The 8,332-nt window shown below is 39.3% G+C and overlaps 2 non-coding genes across 2 annotated transcripts; one reads left to right on the forward strand and one right to left on the reverse strand.

Moving 5' to 3' along the window:
* Positions 1 to 1,762: 1,762 nt before the first annotated feature.
* On the reverse strand, positions 1,763 to 1,845 carry SARC_30040. Its single transcript has one exon. It is a non-coding gene; the product is annotated as a tRNA-Leu (tRNA).
* A 1,099-nt stretch (positions 1,846 to 2,944) lies between these two features.
* Positions 2,945 to 3,016, forward strand: SARC_30041. The gene has a single exon. It is a non-coding gene; the product is annotated as a tRNA-Gln (tRNA).
* Positions 3,017 to 8,332: the final 5,316 nt, after the last annotated feature.

Below are 8,332 nucleotides of genomic sequence, written 5' to 3' on the forward strand. Positions count from 1 at the left end.
GTATGATGTATGTATGTATGTATGTATGTATGTATGTATGTATGTATGTATGTATGTATGTATGTATATATATATATATATATACATGTATGTATATATGTATATATATGTATATGTATATGTGTATATGGTTATGTTTATGTTTATGTATATATATTTGCATGTATGCCAGTAACACGCACGAATAAACACACGAGTGCACACCTATGTACACCAATGTGAACGATCATATGTGAATGGATGCAAAATTGATTATTTCGGGATCTACGTACATATATACACCCAAACACCTTGATTATTCTCAACCCGACCATCGGATCTCTATCAACAAATATACATGCATTGGGAATAAAGGTGATGGCCCATCGGACCTGCGGATGTTGTCAAGAAAAAACCTTTGGAATTTTATTCAAAAGAGGGCAGTTCTGTTACTTATGCTCGCATAAGATCTGTAGTTCTTGCACCACAGAGCGACCGATTGGTTCTAAGCCGAATGCGCACGTGTGCTTGTCGTGCAACGAGACGTTAGCAGGGGTATGTAATTTATATCTCGCGATTTGATCGTTCTAGTTTTGTGCTTGTCTACTTCACTTGTAATCGACATCAACAGATATTAGCAGAAATCATGCGTATTCTTATGAATCCTCGTGGAGTATGCTATTGGCGTATATTTCGACTCTGGCTCCCGTACTAGGTTCTGTATACATTTAAACCACTTATATATCAACGACTTAAAACGAGTGGAATACGAAGGTTTACATCTAGGCACTGCTGCCATTTTGTTGATGAGTACAATATTTCTGATCATCTTTAATTTATTCCCTTTTACAGTTTACCAGCGTCGTCGATTAGGCGTGCTCTGAAGCCGAATTGACTCCAAAATCGCGAAGGGGTGCATATAAAATAAATCTAGATTTGAAAGTATATTTTGCACCTCGTATTTAGTTCCTATATATATATATGTGTGTGTGTGTGTATATATAATATATATAAATATCCTGAATTTAGTAGCATCCTATCTTGTTCGGTAGGCAAAAAAGTGCTACACTGTAGAACAGTTAGCATTTTGAATGGAATATGTTTTCCAATATCGGCGGGCCATACTATTGTAAGTCACAGCTTGTATTCAACTTGTGGCGTCAAAATGAAGTGTAACTATTCATCAATCCGTTCTAGACTGATAGCTGACTTCCAGCTGGTGCTCTACTATATGTGATAGTTATCGACACCAGTCTGAACTTTAGTGAAATGACCATATTGGCAGGCTACAAAATTTCATAACAGTAGTTCTTTATCGGGATCCTGTTTTGTAAATTGCTTAGCTCTGGTCCGAACATTTGGTTTAGTGTGACAGAATTATTCAGTCCAGAATAAACATTAATATAGTCCTCAACTAGTACTGGAGGTTCGTCACCTGAAATCAACAAATAGTACTTTCTACTAATTATGATGCACGGCAGGTGTGGTATTTGTCCACATTGAACTGACAAATAATAACGGTGTGTGTTTACCTCTAATATCATGAAACGGATGAGCAGTACCCTTGAAAGGCGGTTGCGTGTTCACAGTAAACCCCGCGAGAGACAATGACAAATCAATCGTGCACAATACTTTTGATTCCGTTTCTGGCGTACAGTCCGTCCCGCATTCGCTATCTGCGTGACCAGGCACCTATACTTTAAGTAAATGAAACATGTCTAACGATGATACTCTCGGTACATTTACCGATGTACGACGAACAAGTTGAAAAAAATGTGAAAATTGACTGGTGCAGGAATCGAACCTACGCCGACATACGTCGATGGCAACTTGAGTGCCACGCCTTAACCGCTCGGCCAACCAGCTTGTGATTAGAATTTCTAAATAATATATAAATTATTTAATAATATAAAAGAACCATTGTTCGCAACTCACTTGTAAAGTGGTTAAATACTTCATTCGTGAAATCCCATCGGCTCTCCATACAACAGTATGAGGGTGTCACCTCAAATACTACTTGATATTATAAAATTAAATGTATCTTCATGAGGCTCGTGCATAAAGGCTGACAAAAAGATGTTCATATCATGAGAATGTAAATACGGGATGCTGTCTCCTGTGGCACGAAGTAAAGTGCCTCGGGCGTCAAGTGGATGTGAGGTTACGAAGATAGACAGAAAGGGTCAACTTTACGATACCGAGAATTCGCTTGCAAATTAATGTATACGCAAAGCGCTGTTATCACAGCAATATGGTCACTTATAAATACACGATGTCAAACCTTATTAATTCTGTTCTCATTACGAGACGCATATTTACCTCGACTATATTTCGCCACTTTGGTACGAATTGGGTTAGCTACCGCGGTGTTAAGCACAAATCCAACGCGAAGGACAGGGCCATAAATACCAAGAATATACACCATGCGAAAGCTTTCGCCAAAGCTTAAAGCTTTGCTATTATTTAAATACTTGTCGTTATACACGAGGGTAGACTCTAAAACATTTTGAGTAGTCTTGAGAAACTGGAGATTAGCTGTGAAACATTGAACACTCGAGCCTGCGCTGCTCTGCATATATCGCGCGTTACTCAGATATATCGAGTTGAATTCTATGTGAATAATTTGGCTTTTAGTGCGGCCTGCTATGTGCTTTGGTCGTACGATCATATAGCTGATTATATCTCCGATGAATTTTTATAGTTAGAATAGTTGTACTGGCGACTCACGATCAGATATATCCGTGCCACGTAGTGCCAATTCTTGAGCTTTCTTTATAAAAACGTAACGTAGGAATTGGTGGTGTAGGTTTTTTGGCCGATAATGGCATGCGTACGTACTCCACATCAGATAAACGCCGAGAGTAGTAAATAGGGTCTACAATCGTGGCAACGCCATCAACACGTGAGGAAAACATAGAAAAATAGAAAACATTTTTAATATACATGTATTTGTATTATCATCGTAACTTGATTGAGGTAGTGGTTATCCTATATGATTTTGATTCATATTACCCCAGTTCGAATCTGGGATCGAGCTGGATTTTTTCTTCTTTTTTTTTGAATGTCAGACATAGCCTTCTGAGGCTTTGTGTCAGGGTGTATACACAGCGCATGCTGATGTCAATAATCTATTTAAATATGTGTTGCCGGATTTTTACTGTATTTGGGTTCTCTATACATTATTTATAGTTCTACGTTCAAATACTTGATTTAATAACGGGGGAATTGTGTCTACGAGAACCGCGTTTCATTATTTAGCATCAATTAGTGATTTCGTACGATGGAATGTAGAATTACCTCGGTGTACTTGGCCCTTCGGTACTCTTCTGGTTTATGCTTCATCTATCTCTATATAGTGTAGAATCACGATCAAATCATGTCCATGAAACCTGCTTGTAAATATTTAGCTTCGAAGTTTTGCATTTCATTCTATACCTGGTTACTCTATCTCTTAGTTCAGAATAACGGTTGGATCCATTCCGTGAAAACCGCGTTTAAATATCTGACAGCGGAGACAGTAACCTCTTCCACTTAACAGTCAATCATGCAGTAGTCTATTCTGGAAACAATGTCAATGAGTCTTTGTTGGATACTGTATATATATAAATAGTTAGACGAGTTCAGTATGTTAAGTGTAAATGTAGACATATGTAACGTGTAGCAAACCAATTCACGCTGTGCAGTCTTTATGTACGATAATACGAGAAAAAGGTAAGTATCTCTTAAAGTATGAAGAGCAATCCCTGAATATCCCTGTGCCCTACAATAGCTTCGCTGAACAAGTTGAATTGCTCGAGATGTTTGCGAAATAGCGAGGATTCCGTATGAATTATCTTGTCCTGGTATCTGCACATCACCTTGTGTACACATGTACTTCTGTATTGTATGCAAATATGGAGAGAGCACGTACTTGGTATTATTATATTATCCAAAATTAACCTTTGTCTCCCAACTAAATATCAACACGCTGCCGGCAGACTTTATATTGCAAGCACGGGCTCAGCGCATACCGCAGTGCTATCTGTCATAGTGAATGGAAGAGTGGATGTTGCATTTGCTATCTAGGCTGCAGTTGATTACATACAACTAAATATTTGTAAAATTCACAAAGATAGGGAAACGGAACCGCCTGGACGCCGTTTCGCACGTCTTCGACAACGAATTGCCTGTAAGTGTAGATGTCGATATCGAATGTTGTATGCTTGTTCTGTCCATGTACCAGTTCATGTTGTCAATTGTATACGCAAAACCCTGCCGAGCTTCACACTGTTTAACTATGCTTCGGTTGGAATCAGGGTTGAATCATTTCCACGAACTACGTTTGTCGACGGTATACTACAATAGTTGTGTTCCCTAATATATACATATATACTTTGAGTTAGTAATTATATCTCGATCGAGGTTATGTATTTTTTTTTTTAAATTTGAAAGACTTCGCATCAAAGTTGCTTTCTTTACCCTTATTTTAATGCTGCCGGAATAGCTATATTAGATAACTGTGCTTCGTTCAGAATCAGGGGCACATCAGTTGAATTAAACGCTAATGTATGTTTATACCATCAGCCTAGCGGTTTTTCTCGAAGTTTGTTAGAAGACTACACATCAAAGCTGATTCGCTTTTATATACTTGCTGCTGGAAAAGTTATACTTGACATATCTACACCTGGTCGAGCGTATAATCATTTCCATAAAAAAACCGCCATGTGGATGTGTTGTATGGAAACACTTTGTTACGAGGGATCGAACTCAATTTTTCTCGAGTTCTTATCTGTTTTCCATCTCCCTCCGGATATGAGTGCAAAAGTCGTCTCATATAGTGCAGTCAAGAGCTACTTTCTATCAGAGCTGACCTTGTAAGAGTTCTGGTGTCAGATTTAATGTACGGGTAGGACAGAACAGTGAACACATGGAGTGTCGGAGTGTAATGTAGTAGACTTTAAATAAAGTGCAAATATATGTAAGTACCGTTAGTTTGAGTGGGGTCGTATTTAATATTTCTTGAATATTTATCTTCATCTCCAGCCCGTTTCAGATAGGCGTACAAGATTCGGCTCATAAAGTGCAGCCATGTCATATGCTAAACCACTCGTGTATTAACGGTTATGGTTGCTACTACACCAAAGGTGAACGATGTAAGAGTTCTAGTATTAGATATACTGCGTGGGTAGGACGGAACAGGGAACACTAGGATACCAAAACAAACCAGCTGCTGCATATATTTTACAAGGCAAGGGTTCTGCAAAAGTCATAGCCGACCCAGTACACATCGCCCACCGCCCAAATATTTGAAAATTCTGCTGAATCAGTGAAGGCAAATACGCTGACCATTTTTAATGAATTGTGTTGAAGTCTACAGCTATTGTTTGAAGGTGGTGGTTTTTATCCGTGATGATTGTATATCTGAATCCTTGATAAAGTAGGGACATTTTCAACCCAGAAGCAATTGAATGTACACTGACTGGAATATTCTCCGTTACATATATATAAATGCAGTAGAAATGTCAAAGGCGAAAAGAATGGCTGAAAACGATGTAGTGAGTGCAAGTCTATGATACCTGTTTGGATTCGATAGTATATATTCATCTGAAGTTCTGGAGAGGACGCGGGTTTCGTTCAAGAATCCCACGCTAACGAACAGGATAAGTACCAGATTATATGAGGGACCGTGTTTACGTCAACATCATTTTGCGAGGGATCGAACTTCATTTTTCTCGAGTTTCTATCCTTTATCCCCAGCCCCTTCCAGATATGAGTACAAATCTCACCTCATATGGCCAGTTTATATGTTTAATTATGTTAAGTCCACAGTGATTGTTTGAAAGCGATGGTCTTTACATTGATGATTATATAACTGGTGCCTTAGTGAAATAGCGGTCTCCTCGAACCTTGAGCAAATGGTCGCCCATCAACTGGAACATCCCCGTTAAATATACAGTAGAAGTAGCAAAGGCAAACAGAATGGCCGAGTATGACGTAATATGTGTAAGTCCACGCCAACTGTTTGGGCGCGATGGTAATTATCTTGAAGAAGTTCAACAGGTGTTCGGACGAGAACGTGGGTTTTAAGTACCAAACTATATGAGGGACTGTATTATAGATCAACATCAGTTTACGTAGAATCACACTTGATTTTTCTCGAGCTTTTATATAATTCTCTCAGCCCCTTACAGATTGGAGTACAAGATTCGTCTCATATGGCTAGTCATGTTGAATTGTGTTTACGTCGAGAGCCGTTTTTTTGTTGTTGTTGAAAACGATGGTGTTTACATTGATGATCATATATCTGGTGCCTTCTTGACGAAGCGGTTTTCTCGAGGCGGAGCAAAGAGACGCCCATCGACTGGTATATTCCCTGTTACATATATCTAAATACAGTAGAAGTATCAAAGGCAAACAGAATGGCTGAAAACGATGTAGTGGGTGCGAGTCTATAATAACTACTTCGATTCGATGGATTCGATGGTATTTATCTTGAAGAAGCTCTACAGATGTTCGGACGAGAACGTGGGTTTTAAGTACCAAATTATATGAGAGACCGTACTTGGATCAACATCAGTTTGCGTGGGATCGAGCTTGTCCTTCTCGAGTCTTTATTTGTTTTTTCCCCAGCCACCTTCAGATAAGTACAAAACTCGTCTCATATGGCCAGTTATGCTGAGTTGTGTTTAAGACTACAGCGATTGTGTATTGTGTCTACATTGATGATTGTTTAACTGGTATCTCAGTAAGGAAGCGGTTATCTTGAACCGGAAGCAAATGGCCACCCATCGACTGGAATATCCCCGCTAAATATACAGTATGTAGTATCAGAGAGCAACTATGCGACTAAACAACTAATACTTCGAATCGAGCGATCTGTGTCACACCCCACATGGGATGTTTTCGGATTACCACCGCGACGTTGCTGATATACTTATTCATCCCGGTTGTTCTTCATACTAGTAGCTGACTTGACATCGCACACGACTGCTAAACATTTTGTGTCCCGGAGTCAACATCTGATTACATGATATATTGACATATTAAGGCTGGCAACCTTTTCCATACCGATAAAACTTTGAAGTGTACGCGATAGTGGATCTAAGAGCGATATTTCGAATTGTTCAATTGAATACCATGATTTCATCGATAATAACACGATAACGCTGCTGCTAGGAAGCAATTACGACCCGTCTTCGACATATAGCAATATACTTATCCATCACGGTTGTTCTTCATACTAGTAGCTAACTTGACATCGCACACGACTGCTAAACATTTTGTGTCCCGGAGTCAACATTTGATCGCATGATATATGTACATAACAAGGTTGGCAATCTTATCCATGCCAATAAAACTTTGGAGTGTACGCGATAGTAATTTTAAGAGCGATATTTTGAATGGTTCGATTGAATACCATGATTTCATAAATAATAGCACGATTGTTAAATGAATCCAGGTTTTGATACGAACACTTGGAAAAAAAGGTTAGGGGAAATCCAGCAGCAAGTCTAAAGGTCGGCGAGACCGCGATTTGGTCGACATCAGGAATGGAAATAGTAACATATTATTAGCACTGCACGTTCGCTAGAACTGTCGTGCTCACATACACCAGCCCCTGGTTATCCATCATACAATAATATATATGCTACAATATTCCCCTACGGCAATTACAACATGGAATTTTTCGAGTGACAAATCTTTAAGGGCTTCCTCGCAGGCCATTCAAAATAAAAAATGGAGAGATGTTTTGTGCAAACAAAGCTAGATTTTAGAGCGATATTTCGAATGGTTCGATTGAATAACAGATATCCATGAATTCAGCATGACACTTGCAAACACAACTTTCATATAATGTTAAGCGATGCGCTTTTCTTACTGACTGGACAGAACAAGACATGATCGATTTCTAGCGTTAGCGTGTGTCGCAACACCTGCACAGTTTCTACTGGCGACAAAAAACATGAGTAACTGCTATACGGTATTTGTTGTTAAAATTTATGTGCGCTAAGCACAGTGGTAGTTATCACACTGCCAAATACTGTTAGTTTTGGCGATATACGAACTCATCGGTTCTGTTACGCGCGGCAGAGTTGCATAATCTTTCACACCTCGCTGAACAAGATTCGGTCTGTCCACGAAGATTGAATGCCTGCGTTCATGTCAGACCTCGCACGAGTGCAACACCACCAGCCATAAGCCGTGCATCTTTTGGCGAATTGTGTCCTATACCATTTTTTCATAATAATAACACGATAGTTAAATGCATTCAGTTTTTGATACGAACACTTGGAAGAAAGGTTAAGGGTCCAGCAGCAAGTCGGAAGGACGGCGAGACCGCGATTTGGTCGACATCAGGAATGGAAATAGTAAC

The sequence above is a fragment of the Sphaeroforma arctica genome (assembly GCF_001186125.1).
Source record: "Sphaeroforma arctica JP610 unplaced genomic scaffold supercont1.85, whole genome shotgun sequence".
In the NCBI taxonomy this organism is placed as follows: domain Eukaryota; class Ichthyosporea; order Ichthyophonida; genus Sphaeroforma; species Sphaeroforma arctica.